Source organism: Pelodiscus sinensis, chromosome 5, assembly GCF_049634645.1.
Source record: "Pelodiscus sinensis isolate JC-2024 chromosome 5, ASM4963464v1, whole genome shotgun sequence".
Taxonomy (NCBI): Eukaryota; Metazoa; Chordata; order Testudines; family Trionychidae; genus Pelodiscus; species Pelodiscus sinensis.
In genome coordinates, this window is record NC_134715.1 from 64962878 (window position 1) to 64979994 (window position 17117).

At 39.2% G+C, this 17117-nt stretch overlaps 1 long non-coding RNA gene across 4 annotated transcripts in view; it reads right to left on the minus strand.

Annotated features, from left to right (window-relative positions):
- Positions 1-17117, minus strand: part of LOC112546253 (uncharacterized) — a 245657-nt gene that overhangs the window by 92136 nt on the left and 136404 nt on the right. For 3 of the 4 annotated variants that reach the window (XR_012904208.1, XR_012904207.1, XR_012904206.1), the window contains one exon: positions 6437-6544. The exons of the other annotated variant lie outside the window; for it this stretch is intronic. This is a non-coding gene — a long non-coding RNA (uncharacterized LOC112546253). The remainder of the gene's footprint in view (positions 1-6436; positions 6545-17117) is intronic. 4 annotated transcript variants of the gene reach the window in all.

The following is a 17117-nucleotide window of genomic DNA, read 5'->3' on the forward strand; positions in this document are numbered from 1 at the left end:
GAAAGGAAGTCCTGCAGGACTTCCTGGGGAGGAAGCTCAGTTAGACTACACAATGGCAGCCAAGCTAAGGAGCTGCAGTAGAAACTTCTGGACCAGAGTGTGAAGTCGGAGAGGACTTCTTACAAGGAATGGGTTAGGGTTATGGTTAGGACTACTTACAAGCAAGAAGCTCAAGGCATGGAATTGTCCCCGTTGTCTTGGCATGTCGCAATGAGATTCCCTGCTGAGCTAGCAGTAGATCGCTCCACTGCTGATAGAGCCATGGGCTGGCACCTGGTGGAAAGGGAGGGCCTCAGTCTTCCTACCCTCTGCTCCTCAGATACTCCCTCATGAGGGATCTTTGTCTGTTATATATTGACTTTGGAGCTGCTGGACTAAGGATGTTAAATTGCAGTTAAGAGCTAGGGCTCTCGTACATTTCAAAGGAGGAATGTGAAACTCCATGTACAGCCGGGGGCCCGAGGGAAGTCCTGCTCACTCCAGGTTGCAAATGGGTGCCTGCTTTGAAATGTACAAGAGCCCCTGCAGTTCCGCACGGCATTTCCCCAGAATCCAGGGTCAACTGACCCTGAGCTCCATGGTGCTTCAGCATTTTACAGGGGCAGCACTGCACAGCTAAGCTGCAGATCAGCCATGCGACGGCTGCCCCTTTGAAATGCAGTCTTGGGGTTTTCAAAGCAGCAGCTCCACACAGCTGATTCCTGGCTCAGCTGTGCAGTACTGCAACTTTGAAGTACCCCTTCTTCCCACACTTTGCTGCCTCTATTTCAAGGAGGGGGTGGAAAAAAATAGTTGACTAGTCAACAGACTATCTGATAAGCAAATGCTTATCAGATAGTCAACTAGTCCCTTAACATTCTTATGCTGGACCATATTACTGTGATCCCAGAGGGACTGTATATGGACTCTTGGGCCATTGGGACATACTGTGTATAAACTTTGTCGCTGTTGGACCATACTTCCCTGAATACTGGGAGATACTGACTGAGGCCGTTGGGCTGTTTTTGTATAGACTTTGTGGCTGCTGGTCTGTATTACCTGGAATACAGGGAGACTATGTTGACTGAGACTGCTGGGCCATACTGTGTACCAATTCTGTGGCTGCAGAATTACCCTGAATGCAAGGGGGAGAATTTGGACCACTAGACCATACTGCCCTGTGTGCAAGGTGCAGTACATAGACTTTGTGGCTAATAGAACACCTTATCTTGTATGAGTGTCTGAGGAGCTGCAGTGCACTTTCCCCACTCTCTCTGGCATGTGGAAAAGGCACCCCTCGACAGATCATTAATACAGAAAATGAAAACTAACAGATTTCTGATGTTTGAGTGAGCAATAACCCTTTTCTTGTATTACAGATAATGTTTCTCAAACCATCTAAAAGGATACAGCTGTGTATCCTATTGTATGCATGTGTACAATAGGATCAAGTGTTTAAAACTCTTTAGAAGTTATACTTCAGCCTATTCTACATCCTCCTATCCAGGAAAAAGCTACATCTGTTGAGGGGAGGTAGCATCAGCTAGGGAGGATGAGGCTGAAGGTGGAATCACACTATTAACTGACATACTATGCCAGCAAAAGTCTGAAGGTAGATACAGCTATACTAGCAACAAAGTACTTCTGCTGATACAGTTTGTCATTTAGAGGACTGGTATAAGTGATACAAGCAGCTTCTATTGCCACCCCCAATCCCCCCAAAATGCATTTGCATCTCCACTAAGAACGTATACCAGGATAGCTACATTGGGAAACCTTTTCTAGAATAGTCAAGGACTTAACATTTCTCAGAATGAAAAACCATCAAGGGATTGTCAACTATTGATAATGTCTTTGTAAATTGGGCTTAACTACAATAATTAAGTTTCCAGGAAGACAACCTTGGTAAATCAGTAATCTGAGAGGTTAGCCAAAAAAATAGGCCTCAGGTTAAATTTTTCTTTTTATCACCATAATCTTTTTTGTCTATTCAGACATATAGTTAACTTTTACAGTGAAAGACATATGCTTCAGCTAAAAATAGAACTAATCTTGACACATTAGAAACTCGGAAAATACCATTTAGAGAAGCTGATTTTATGTTAATATTGTCTTCAGCTATTATTGTGATAACTTGAAAGGTGGAATTTTAGTAGTCCTACAAGCTTTCCTTTCAATTAATGTATTCTGCATTAATTATTGATTGTAAGGGTGATCATTAAAACTTACATAATCCAGAAAAAGCTTTACATCAGTTTTCTTTAAGCATCAGAATTCCTCCAAAGCATGAGAAAATTAGTTAATTATAATTTGGCTAACCATGATGATTTAAAAAATGTATCACTCTCTTACATTACTACTTATCTTTATAAAACACAGAGGAAAGTTAAAGTGGAATCTTCTAGAACCTTAAAGACCAACAGCTTTATTTGGGCATAAGCTTTTGTGGGTAAAAACCAGTTCATCAGATGCATGAAATCTCCATGTATCTGACAAAGTGTTTTTTTACCCACAAAAGCTTATGCCCAAATAAAGCTATTAGTCTTTAACATGCCACAGGACTTTTTTTTTTAAGATACAAACTAACATGGCTACCTCCTGAAAGGAAAGTTAGTTTTAGTTTGTCACAAATAAACACCACTGACATTAATGTTCTATAGATTGTAGGAAAATTTGAAGAAATGTTTACAATTATCTAAAAGTCTCTGCTACCTATAATTCTGTTTCAATATTTATTTTAATATCATTGAAAGTTGAAAATGTTTGATAAGGATTTAAATGAGAGAATAAATCTCATGAAGGTTGAGGGGACCAAAAGAACAAGTACTAATTAAACATTCTGTTTTGAGTAATAGTAAAGCATATCAAAGTGGCCCTATTTTTAAACAAATAGATTTTTTGCTATAATTCTGGTTTTCTTTTTGAAGATCTAATTCAGCCAATCAAAACAGACTAACTAAAATTGACCCAATAGGGAACACAAGTTCTAACCAAAGACTTGTATGGACCAAAAAAAAAAAATCTTGTCACATAAGTACATCCAAGGTGCAAAATAGAGGCAAATATAATATTTTCAAAGAGGATGGTGCTCAAGGATGGGCACATGCAAATGCATATGGGGTGGGAAAGTGTCAAGAAAGGTACATGCTTTCTATCTTCAAAATGACACATGACCCTGATGCCAACTTAACTAAGTGCAAACTAGGAGCTGCCAATGGAGAAGGTTTCTAAATATCCCATTAACAACTTTTGGGACAGCTGCACAAAAACAGCAGAAAGTGTGTTGAAGTATTAGGATCATGTATTGGAAGAAAGAGTAGATAGGACTGAGGATGGAGTTGAAGGAGATTACATTGATAGAAACAAAAAAAAGTCAAGAACAAAAGTTTACACCGAAACAATTATGGTAAGCAGGAGAAGCTAAAATGTTATGCCCGTTTCACCTGAGATAGATGAGAAAAACAAGGCAAGAAAAGTCGAAGGAACGAGGAAGACATAACTGGAGTTAATCTTCTGTATCCAGATGTCTTTTCCTAGGTACAGCATGAATTGGGTGGAGCTCAGCACTCAACAGAAATGTGTATATATAAATATGACATCATGTGGGCTATGAGGCTGCAAATTCAGAAGCCCTGTCCTGAGGCTGTGCAGACCCAAAAAGCACTTGTCTCAACCATGGTAGAAAATTCTTTTTGTAACATAGCAATCTCCTAACAGTACTGCACCATATTAGTCTCAATGGATGTTTGAAGAATTTGTGCTGTAGGTCCATAGGCACGACAAGAGGCTCAGAAGCAGCATTTTTTTCCTTTAATGGCGATGGGTACTTTTTCCTTTTGTAATCTTTAAATATTCCATATAACTCATATTACATCTAGGTTAGCCATAGGAGTGATACATTTTGGTCACATTCAACTTCAGTCATCTAACTGAATTAGCACTGTCCTGTATTTCCAATTAGATGTATTGCTCCTGACTTGCTTACCTAAGAACAAGCTTGTGTAGTGTTGGTGATGCAAAATAACTGCCGTGTTTTCAGCTAAAAAATGTCTGTCTTCTTTGTATTCGTAGGTAAAATAATTGCTGTGTGCCAAGACTGTAGCATTTGGAAGTTATTTGAGATGACGCGTGCTATTACACAACACAGATTAAAATGAGTAAATTTAAAAACAGTTGAAAAAGGTTTTGTCAATTATTCAATTTCTCTGACCTACATAATTAACACACTACCACCTAAAATCTTTCAGAAACTTATAATTACAGGGAATAGCAATTACACTTTCCAGTACTGATTCGCAGAAATACTATTTTATAACTTTTACTATCCAAACTGTAAAATACATAAAGGTGTAATAGCCTGTTGTAGTGACTGAGGATGGCTGCTGGGCCTGTTCCAGTACCTTACTCTGAGGGACCATTTTTTTAACATTTGGGTATATTGATTTTCACTGAAGATTAAGCACAACTTTTGCTTTGTTTCCCCTTCCACTGTTGTAGCATCTGCTATTATGTCAAATGGGAATGCAAATCATCTCTCTATTATCATTTCTGCAGTATGCATAGTGTCACAGTTGCAAGACTTAGTTATAGTATTGTTCCCTTTCTAGTCTGAGTGCCTTCCCTCATAGCTTTATTGATCCCCTGACAGAACTCTGTCATTTACCATGGGCTACAGTAGCAACCATTCTCACACAGCAGATCTAAATGAGTTTAGAACAAGTGACCACCTCTTGGACATCCCATCATAGCCTTAGGGCAGCCCTGCAAGGAAGTCCTCACTTCAGTTTCCCCATTTAAAGGACTCCATCAATACACTGAACTGGTGCTTTTGTCCACTAATGCTCCTTCTCCCAGGGTTCTACCAAAGCAGACTGAAGAACTTCAAAAAGATCTCACAAAACTAAGTGATTGGGCAACAAAATGGCAAATGAAATTTAATATGGATAAATGTAAAGTAATGCACATTGGAAAAAATAACCCCAACTATACATACAATATGATGGGGGCTAATTTAGCTACAACTAATCAGGAAAGAGATCTTGGAGTCATCGTGGACAGTTCTCTGAAGATGTCCACACAGTGTGCAGTGGCAGTCAAAAAACCAAATAGAATTTTAAAAATCATTAAAAAATTGATAGCGAATAAGATGGAAAATATCTTACTGCCCTTATATAAATCCATGGTACACCCACATCTTGAATACTGTGTACAGATGTGGTCTCCTCATCTCAAAAAAGATATACTGGCATTAGAAAAGGTTCAGAGAAGGGCAACTAAAAATGATTAGGGGTTTGAAACAGGTCCCATATGAGGAGAGATTAAAGAGATTGGGACTTTTCAGCTTGTAAGAGAAGAGACTAAGGGGGGATATGATAGAAGTTTATAAAATCATGAGTGATATGGAGAAAGCGAATAAGAAAAAGTTATTTACTTGTTCCCATAATATAAAAACTGAGTGCCACCAAATGAAATGAATGGGCAGCAGGTTTAAAACAAATAAAAGGAAGTTCTTCTTCACACAGTGCATAGTTAATCTGTGGAACTCCTTGCCTGAGGAGGTTGTGAAGAATAGTACTATAACAGGATTTAAAAGAGAACTAGATAAATTCATGGAGGTTAAGTCCATTAATGGCTATTATCCAGTATGGGTAAGGAATGGTGTCCCTAGCCTGTTTGTCAGAGGATGGAGATGGACAGCAGGAGAGAGATCGCTTGATCATTACCTGTTTGAGTCATTCCGTCTGGGACACCTGGCATTGGCCACTGTCGGCAGACAGGTTATTGGGTTGGATGGACCTTTGTTCTGACCCAATATGGCCATCTTATGTACTTATTGCTCCCCCACCCACCCAACCACCCACCCAAAATGCAGTCATGGGGGTTCCCTTCTCTTTCAAACCTCCTCTCTCTCAGGGTATGTCTGCACTTGCACCCTCTTTTGAGAAAAGGATGCAAATGAAGACATTCAAAATTGCAAATGAAGCCGGGATTTAAATATCCCGCACTTCATTTGCATAATCGTGGACTGGCGCTATTTTTAACTAGTACTATTTCGAAATAAACACAGTGTAGACACGTTATTTCAAAAGAAAACCCTTCTCTCAAAATAACTGTTAACCCTTATTCCTTATAAAATGAGGTTTAACAGTTATTTTGAGAGAAGGGTTTTCTCTTGAAATAACAAATGCGGTTTAGATGCATTATTTTGAAATAGCGCTATTTTGAAAAAGCGCTGGTCTGCAATTATGCAAATGAAGCACAGGATATTTAAATCCTGATTCATTTGCAATTTCAAATGTCTTCATTTGCATCCCTCTATCAAAAGAGGGTGCAAGTATAGACATACTCTCACTCTTCCGACGCTACCTGGGTGAAGTCTTTTTTTTTTTTTTTTAAAGACTCCTGTAGCACCTACCCAATTCAGTTCAAAATACATTTTCCAAGTCCATGTATTTACCCTTTTATTCAGGCTCCATCCAGACCTTTCCTGCTTGTACTTTCAATTCCAATTCTTCTCTGTTGAAGCCGTCTCACTTCCAGCAGCCTCTGATTTTTCCATAGGCCTCTATCGTGTAAAAAAAAAAAAAAAGCAAACTAGGTCCCCTGACTACCCCCTTAACAAAATCTTTATTTTCCCCACCTGAGGAATTGAGTTAAGCTTGTCACAGACAGACTAAGCCTCCCTTTAAAGGGCAAGCTGCCCTGTGACAAGGCACATGCAGATCGTCCTTTTCGGGAGTCCATGACCAGTGACACATAAATGACCAAACAGCCTTCCAAACACAACAGCATTGTTTATTTAACAGTAGATACAAACCTTGTAGAAAAAAGCAAGGATTTTAAAACAATGTTTGTTTTCTAGAGTCCCACCATCCTTTGATAATGGCCTGGGCAAGCCTAATTTAGAGTCACCTGTAGCAGTAAGTGAAATGTCATATGTCTCAGTCTGGCCCCAAATAAATACTCCCACTTTCTTGAAAGTTCCTTTTTAAACTGACAGAGCTATTTTGTTCTGTGTTCCCAGGGCTTTAGTCTGGCATTGACTCTTATCAACTCTCTAAGCTTATACAGTTGCTTCTGAGAGTCATTTTCCCCCTTCCGGCTTGTTTCTCCCCCTTCCTCCCCCCCCCCCCCCCCCCCCGGCAACTTCCTATTAAACTAAATCAATGTATTCCTCTAGTGAACAGCTCAGCTAATTAACCAGGTCAACATGCAATCTTCATAAATTATTTCAGAACAGCTCCAAATCTCACAAGGAGCATCCTTAAGTGATTTTTAGCAACTAGCACCATGTCCTACCTGCCGACATTTGTTTTCATGTCACAAGTATACTTCTGTTTCAGTACCCAGAAAGATACCAGAATTGTTTGTTGTATTTCAAACGTCTAAGAGGCTCAGTGGCCTTGATGAAAACATGTGCCATGTATTCATTTGAGTTCATTTGAAACACCACCTTTATATCAATACCTCTACATAGTGATGAACATGTAGAGTGACATGTCTTAAAAATGATCTGAAAACAGCTAAGTAGAGACTCACACCACACCTGTCTAACAGAAAACAGACTGTGTACACTAAGCAGATGCCACCTATTGCAAAAATTCAGTGTTCTTCTCTTAAAGATAAAAAGACTTAAGTGAAGAATATACCAAGATATAGTAGAATAAAGTTAAAAATCACAATAATTAAAATTAGAAATGAATTGTGTTGCACTCAACATGGTTACACAGGTGCAAGTAAAATCAGAATTTGCATCACTGTTTGTCTCTGTAAAAGCTGACCAAATCTGTGTTTAAGATGAAGTAAATATTCAAACATTTTTGAAGTACCATAATAATATGAAAAAATGTTTCTACATGACATGGACAAAAACATCCGAAGGAAACTGAACTATGTAAATTACAATAAATCCTTTATATGATTGCATGTAATATAACAAGGCAACACGAGGCCAGATTTTGACACCCTTATACATGACTAATACTGCTTTATTTCATAAGTAGTTTCAAAACCATTCACATGGTAAAAAGCTACTCAGCATGAGGAGGAATGTCAGATTCTGGCCAATATCAATTTCCAGACAATAGCCATTAAATAATAGGCTATATACCAATCAGTCCAGGTTGACACACAAGTTCATTTAAATTCTGGCACCTTTCAGTAAATCTGCACAATTATGTGACTGATACAATTTTACTGATTTAATGGGAGCCTTTCCACTGACTTATGGGAACTGAATCAGGCCTTCTGTTATAGTTCGGAGTTGGGGTAGCAAATCAAATTTCTATAAGCGACTGAACATGGGAGAGGTGTTGGATCAATACACAGTAACAGAGCTGAACTGAACCTGTTTGATTGTGATGACTCATCAGCTCTCTGAATGGGTCAGCCAATTCCCCACTCCCATCCAATGAGCACAGGACAGATGTAGGCTAGGTAGCGATGCTGGGTAGACAAGAATTTTCCTCTTGCCAGTAGTTTCAACCAACTTCCCTTGTTCCTGCTCTAACCTAAAATATAGCTTTTCCACACAACTCATCCCTTGTTCCATGTTGCATCTGCTCCTGGCGTAGCCAGGCAACTCTGAAAACTAATTCCCCCGGACTGAAACAATTCTTTGGAACCAGGTATTTTGCGTGAGAAATTCCCCATGTCATGATCAGCTCCTCAACTTTCTGGGGTTTGGCTTGCAGAGAATACTTGTTTGCTTTAAAAAAGGCCCCATAAACTGGCATATTGCTCTCTGAAGCCAGAAAATACCATATTTTGTTTTCAGTAGAGTCATCTTTGATCAAACAGACAATTCAAAAGTCTTGACAAGTATAAAGGAAAAAATTGATGTAGTGTTCTGAGATTGTTAGGGTTATATTAATTCTGGCACGAACAGTATTCTACTGATGTGGCTTTTACTGGTAATATATGTTCCTTCTAAAGCACTGTGTCACTTCTTAGAAATGAAATGACAACTTAAAACTATTTAAGCAAAAGCTTCTCCACACCACTTCTATTTATTTTTAGCAAATGCTCATAAAATACATTACAGAAGCCACTAGTGAGGCATTTAGAGAGGAAAATAAAAAGTGAAGCATTTTGAAGTGGTCTATAAGCCAAAGAAGTTCTGCTTCATTTCACCCATCAAGTTTCAAGATTTTTTGATTAATTCCTATCTGCAGAAAGCCTGCAAGTGAAACAATCTCATTTATTCAAAGCAAGTTAATATATTCTGAATTATTGTACACAAATGTTATCATTTGCAAGAATAGTGTAATTTAGGGTTAGGTGGATTTAGCTATGAATCGCTTTTGAATAACTTTAAAGTTCCTTCTAATTCCATCAATTGAAACTGAAACTCATTGTATACAGACATAGTTCCATCTTTCTGATGGTTGTTAAAGGTGACAAGTGAAATGACTTCTGGCAGTTGCACTCAGCTCCCCAGAGAACAGGAGTCAAATTCAAGATACATGCAATAAAAGAATGCTCTATGAATGTGATACTGCATTTGACAGGTTGAAACACTATCTCAGTGGGATAGCAAGGATAGACTAAAATAAGTCAAATCCCATTAAAATGTCTTTAGGCCTTGAGGATTCTTATTCAAGTGGAAGAAGTGACAGAACATTAGGGTCTCGCTTGCTTATATCAGAAATGTCTGTTAATTTGATAGGAGCAAATAACCCAGACTGGTGAAGACCTGTTTGTCATGCATCTGCAATGTGAAACCATTAATGCAACATGCACATGTGTAAATGCCCCAGTTAGTTGTGATTCCAAAAAGTACAACTTCCAACTGCTGTGAAATATAAATATTCTGCAAAGTAGTTCTCTTTCTATGCCTAATTTCATACTACTTAGGCTACATCTACATTGTACTGTTATTTCAGAATAAGTTATTCCGGAATAGTTATTTCAAAATAGCATATCTACATTAGGGAAGCCTGCCTTGGACTAATTTTGAGGCTTCCCTGTAGTGCGTGGACATTCTATTTCAAAATAAGCTCTCTCAATTTAGAGCCCCAGGAGGAATAACTTAGAATGGCCCTGGTAAGGGGCTATTTTGAAATAGCAGAAGTGGATTGCCTTATTTCAAAATAGCTATTTCTGAATAGGAATTATTCTTTGTAGAATGAGGTTCACAGAAGTGGGAATAAGCCATTAGTTATTTCAAAATAAGGGAATTGCTATGTAGACACGCACATAGTTATTTCAGAAAAACAGCCATTGTTATAAAATAACTTTGCTGTGTAGATACACCCTTAGACAATCATGAACTAAATGAAGGAAATCAATGTACTTTTCTAACAGTATCAATGTTCTCATCTGCTTATTTCACTTTCTATTTCTCCCACCCATTTCTGTATTTCCTTGCTTTGATTTATAGTATTGAATCTTGAGGCCTCTACTTCTTGCAGAAGTGGATGAGCAAGTAGCTTCCTCCAATAATCCACAGGGAGAACTGACAGGAACTGCTCTTTCTCATACCACCACATTGGACTTTGGCTCAGACTCTGACATTGGAGAAACAAGCACAGTTTCCCTGGTCACTTGGACCATATTTAGAGAATTGTGAAATCTGCTTACTTCATAAAGTAGAAATGTAATGATCAGGTTTGTATACAGCCCTTACGCTGTCATTTAATTTGACAGCTCTTTTTAAAGAATAAGGCTTGGAAAATAAACATTAAACATTTAAAAATAGGGAAACCCAAAATTCCAGAAGTGGGACTTAATTGGTCTATTTAGCATTTTCCCATAATTTTCCCTTCATCTTATCCTGCTCTATGTTACTATGACTTACATCAATAGGAAGAGGATTTGGTAAATACATATGAAGAGAATCTTATCTTTCCCACAAGAAATTATATCCATAGCACTTTGATTTCTGCTTCATGAATAATTATAAATGCCAGCATCCTGCTTTGAAACTGAGGTAGGTTGAAAAGCACTGTATGGCTGTGTCTAGACTGGCCAGTTTTTCCGGAAAATCAGCCACTTTTCCGGAAAAACTTGCCAGCTGTCTACACTGGCCGCTTGAATTTCCGCAAGAACACTGACTTCCTACTGGAAGAAATCAGTGCTTCTTGCGGAAATACTATGCTGCTCCCATTCAGGGAAAAGTCCTTTTACGCAAAACTTTTGCACAAAAGGGCCAGTGTAGACAGCTCAGATTTGTTTTCCTCAAAAAAGCCCCGATCACGAAAATGGCAATCGGGGCTTTTTTGCGGAAAAGCGCGTCTAGATTGGCACGGACACTTTTCCACAAAAAGTGCTCTTTTCCGAAAATGCTTTTAACGGAAAACTTTTCCATTAAAAGCATTTCCAGAAAATCATGCCAGTCTAGACGTAGCCCTATGTGTTTAACTACCACCAATGAAATCTTATACTATAAGATAAATAATAGATGTTGAAGGCTCCACTCTGCTATGAGCAAGTTCAAATAAAGAGCAAACACAATGAAAAAGCATTTTGTAATCTCTCTCTGGCTTTCCTTACAAAAAATTGTATGTGACTAAGGAGACCTTTCTGGCAACAGTTATAATAATTGTAATGGGCTCTCATTGTAAAAGACCCACTACCAGTGTTCCCTCTAAGCTGAGTGGCAGCACAACTTCACAGGTGATTAATCAGCCCCACTCAGTCAGAGGCTCAGGGATACCAGCTGACTGACTGGGTGGGGCTGATTCATTACCTGTGAAGCTGTACTGCCCTGCTGCCTAGAAATGCTTCTCATTTATACATATGCCAATCTGTTGAATTAGGGATGTAAATGAAGATGATCGCACCTTTTGTTAGAAATGTTTGCTTTCAAATTTTAAGCCTGATCATCTAAATGATGGTGAGCAATATACTTTTATTAACTGAAGGAGGCCCCTGTGTCTCAGGTGATGAAACTACTTGCATTTTCCTTATAATGTGAAAGTATCAAAAGATTTAGGACTTGCTACATTCAATTACATGCAGTCAGCTGTCACTGAAGTCCAAAAGCTCTATGTTCCTCTGAACCAGTTCTCCCACTACAGGCTCCATACTTCCTTCCACTATGCTGTATGCAAAAGGCAAAGAAACAGAAAGTGGAGCCAACTGAAGGTTAACCCCATAGAAACTGGGAGGAATGTGAGTTTGGTGGAATTCTCTGCCCTTTTCCAGGATCCATTAGAAGAATATTGACACACTAGAGTTAGTGCTTTGTGGAAATAAGGTAGATGAGGCTGTTGCTCTTCATAGAATCATAGAACACTGGAACTGGAAAGGACCTCGAGGGGTCATCAATCCAGTCCCCTGCCCTCGTGGCAGGACCCAGTACCGTTTAGACCAGGGCTACTCAACATGAGGTACAGTCCACGGCCCGATTGTTTTTGGCCAGTAGTGTGGTTTACACGGGGCTCAACATGCGGCCTGCAGGTGGGATCATTTGAACATGGCCTCCATTGGGAACACACTTCTCAATGGCAAGTCAATATAATGGTCTTCTGTTGATATGCATTCTAGTAGTTAAATTCCTGGACTGTCATTTTTTATTAAAAGTGCTGTCATATGGGTAGAAATCAGGTAAATATTGCATTTTATTAATAATAGTAGAGCTGACTTAAATGGGACCTGCATGTCATTTTGCCTTAATCTTTGTATTCATGCACATCAATGTAAAATAAGCTATTTGCATATATTTGCATGTATATAGAACCACACTTAAGTTGCGGCCTTTGGCATGCACTGTGAGAATCATTATGGCCCCCGTGTCTTCCAAAGTTGAGTAGCCCTGGTCTAGACCATCCCTGATAGATGTCTAACCTATTCTTAAATATCTCCAGAGATGGAGATTCCACAACCTCCCAAGGCAATTTATTCCAGTGTTTAACCACCATGACAGTTAGGAAGTTTTTTCTAATGTCCAGCCTAAACACTCCCTTGCTGCAGTTTAAGCCCATTGCTTCGTGTCCTATCCTCAGAGGCCAGGGAGAACAATTTGTCTCCCTCCTCCTAGTGACACCCTTTTAGATACCTGAAAACTGCTATCACGTCTCCTCTCAGTCTTCTCTTTTCCAAATTAAACAAGCCCAGTTCTTTCAGTCTTCCTTCATAGGTCATGTTCTCTAGACCGTTAATCATTCCTGTTGCTCTTCTCTGGACCTTCTCCAATTTCTCCACATCTTTCTTGAAATGTGGTCCCCAGAACTGGACACAATACTCCATCTGAGGCCTAATTAGCTCAGAGTAGAGGGGAAGAATGACTTCTCGTGTCTTGCTCACAACACTCCTGTTAATGCATCCCAGAAACATATTTGCTTTTTTTGCAAGAGCGTCACACTGTTGACTCATATTTAGCTTGTGGTCCACTATAGCCCCTAGATCCCGTTCTGCAGTACTCCTTTCTAGACAGTTGCTTCCCGTTCTGTATGCGTGAAATGGATTGTTCCATCCTAAGTGGTGTACTTTGCATTTGTCCTTATTAAACTTCATCCTATTTACCTCAGACCATTTCTCCAGTTTGTCCAGATCATTCTGACTTATGACCCTATCCTTCAAAACACTTGCAACTCCTCCCAGCTTGGTATCATCTGCAAACTTAATAAGTGTGCTCTCTATGTTGATGAAGTCATTGAAGATATTGAATGGAACCAGTCCCAAAACAGACCACTGTGGAACCCCGCTTGTTATGCCCTTCCAGCAGGATTGTGAACCATTAATAACTACTCTCTGAGAATGGTTATCCAGCCAGTTATCCACCCATTTTATAGTAGCCCCATCTAAGTTGTATTGGCCTAATTTATTGATAAGAAGGTCATGCAAGAGTGCATCAAATGCTTTACTAAAGTCTAGGTATACCACATCCAACGCTTCCCTCTTACGCACAAGACTTGTTATCCTGTCAAAGAAAGCTATCCGATTGGTTTGACATGATTTGTTCTTTACAAATCCATGCTGGCTGTTGCCTATCACCTTATCTTCCAGGTGTTTGCAGATGAATTCCTTAATTACTTGCTCCATTATCTTTCCTGGCACAGAAGTTAAACTGACTGATATGTAGTTTCCTGGATTGTTATTATTTCACTTTTTATAGATGGACATTATATTTGCCCTTTTCCAGTCTTCTGGAATCTCTCCCATCTTTCATGATTTTTCAAAGATGATAGCTCAAGGCTCAGATACCTCCTCTATCAGCTCCTGGAGTATTCTAGGATGCATTTCATCAGGCTCTGGTGACTTGCAGACATCTAACAGTTCTAAGTAATTTTTAACTTGTTCTTTTTTATTTTATCTTCTAAACCTATCCCATTCCCACTAGTATTTGCTATGTTAAGCATCCCTTCATCATCAGATTTCTTGGTGAAGACCAAAACAAAGGAGTCATTAAGGGGTACAGCCTCGGGGGAAACAATGGATATTTAGGTGAAAATATACATGGGAATTAAGTTAAGTTAACCTTAACTTCATCTTAAAAGCATGTTGGGAATAGTGACATCAAGGGGAGCCAACAGATGCTCAGGATGCTGGAGAATGTGTTGCTGAGGAAAGAGGCACTGAAAAACAGTCTTTTTTTGGATACAAAGAGCTGGATTCTGAGATCTTCCTGGACCCCCAGGCTAGACACTATTTGGGGTCTATAAAATCTCATTCTTCCACACAACCACAAATCCTTTCCTGAGGCTCACATACAGCTGAAATGTTTAGAGCAGATTTTCTCTTATGAATGTTTATGAAAATCCTTTTAAAAATACTCAAGAAAGGTAATGGAAAGGCTATGCTGAATCCATTTTTCAGGGGACATTTATAGGTCAGGTTAGGTTTGGGTTTGAGTTTGTTTTTCATTTTAATCCACCTATAAAACATTAGCAGTTAACTGGTGATTTCCTTCAATCCAACAAGCAAAACTCCAGCCTCACTGCAAGGCTTTTCATTTTGAAACTGTCTTTGACATAACATTGCTATGTCACCATCTGCCTGAATAACAAATCCCAGGAAAACAGCTTTGTTGAGATCTTCTCCCATCCTTGAATACACAATTTGCCTTCAAGTTTAAGCTTGAACGCTAATATTGTAATTTGCACAGTATGGATTATAAATCAGTGAAATGTTATACTAAAATATGTCGCTTGAGAGACCCATGCAGAGAAAGGTGGGTGAAAAAGCCTTGCTGTATTTATTATTTATAAAGAACAAAACAAAAAAATCCACAGGTCATGCAGTTTTCTGTCTCACGCTATTTACTAAAAAGGGGATGGGGTAGAGGAATCATTTCCCAATGAGAGATCATAAAAGCCAGAAAGCCTTAGCATTCTCTATAGGCTGATAGAGCAAAGGTCCTTTACTGCCATCACCTGGAATAAATGAAGACAGTAAAGGAAAGTTACTCAAAGCAATAAAGGTAGTCAAGCTACTGTCTAGTACACAGCTGTAACCCAGCACATGAACAGAGTGTAATGAAAAAAAGCCACAAATGAAGAATGAAAAAATATGTATAGAAAAAAATGCTGATTATGTATTAACTATTCCTAACTAGCTGTGATGTTGTGTTTATTATCTCGCTAGTTTCATTTTGATATCACGAGGTTTGTTTTAAGGAGGAAGTTGAAGGAGGAAAGGGTCGAAGTTTCACAGATCAGTTCCAGGAGGGCATTCCAGGTATTGGAGGCCACATGCTAGAAAGATCATAGTTGGAGAAACAGACAATGGATGCTTGGGGCTGGCATAAGTGCCAGAAACACAATATATAACAATAGTTAAGGGTATTGAGAGCAGAGTTAAATTTGAGGTTATATTTTCCTTCCCCCAGATCCTCAATGGTTTTATTCATAGTGGTGTAATCATGGTAGACAGCAGCCTGTTACAGCTATCAGGAGTGAATTCAAACACCCCAGCAAAAAAATGCTAAGGCTGGCTCTAGTGTGGGATGTCATCACCCAACCTTAGCTCTTTTACACAGGCACTGGAAACTGCTTCCCAACACTGTGCTGTCTACCATGAACATCTAAAGAAATACTAATAGACAAATGTAGTAAACATTATGAATTTGATTAGGAACTTACAAGGGAGTGCACAATCTTACTGAAACAATGCAAACCGTAATCTCTATCATCATTAGATTACCTTAATTTTAAAAGAGGACAGACTCCACCTGAATCTCAGGCTAAGTCTACACTTGGAGTGATTCCAGCCAAGTTGACATACTCACAGTAGCTCTCATTGAGCTGATGTTCTAAAAATGGTGGTGCAGCTGCAGATACGTGGACAGCAGTACTGGCTATCTGCCTTGAATATAAACCCAGCCAGGCCCCAGAGGTACATATTCTGCACAGACAGCTCTAGTGCCACTGCTTGCTGCTGCCTTTTCTACCATTCCTCTATTGCCACTCAACTGGTATAAGTCATTCTACTCAAGCTGAGAATCACATCCCCAGCTCCAAGTGAAGACTCAACTTAATACTGTGTGGTGGTATGCTACTTTCATCTGGTTGCTCAGGTGAGACTCTTCATGAATGCATAGTGGCAACAGTGTGAACTGTCAGACCAGGGAGTCATCTCAGGCTGTAAATGTGTCCACCCAAACTGCTGTCAGTTCACCAACTCATCCCCTCGGCAGATTCTTTGTGTGGCCAATCTGCTGGGGTTTATAATAACAAGGAAAAACTTTGCTTGCCGTAAAATCAGTAGGGACACTGGTAGTAGGCCTAAAGAGGAGGACATCCCTGGTTTTCAAGGATTGATTGTTTCTAGGAAATTCAGGGAATCTTAGTATATAGGACTCTATTACAAGGATGTAAGGGAAATGACTTGTCTACTACCGATCCCTCTTTACTCATCTACACAAGGTAAGCCACAATCTGGCCCGTGTTATACAAATACAACAGTAGGAATGCTATTACCCTGCATTCTTCTATGAGTTTCATAATAAATCCTCCATGCAATGATTCCACTTCTCAGTGTGCCTTGGGTCAAACAGAAAATGAGCTAAGGCACCTTTTGGTTGCTTCTCAGAACTTGTATAGGCACATTTCTATTCACAGCAGTAGTCTTAGTTCTGAATGTACTTGAATGGGAAGTAGAATGTTTTTATCTTGCCTGCTACTGACAGGTATCAATAGGGAGTGTTGAGATTCACTAGGAAAAACTATCCATAATTCTTTGACTACAAATCTGTG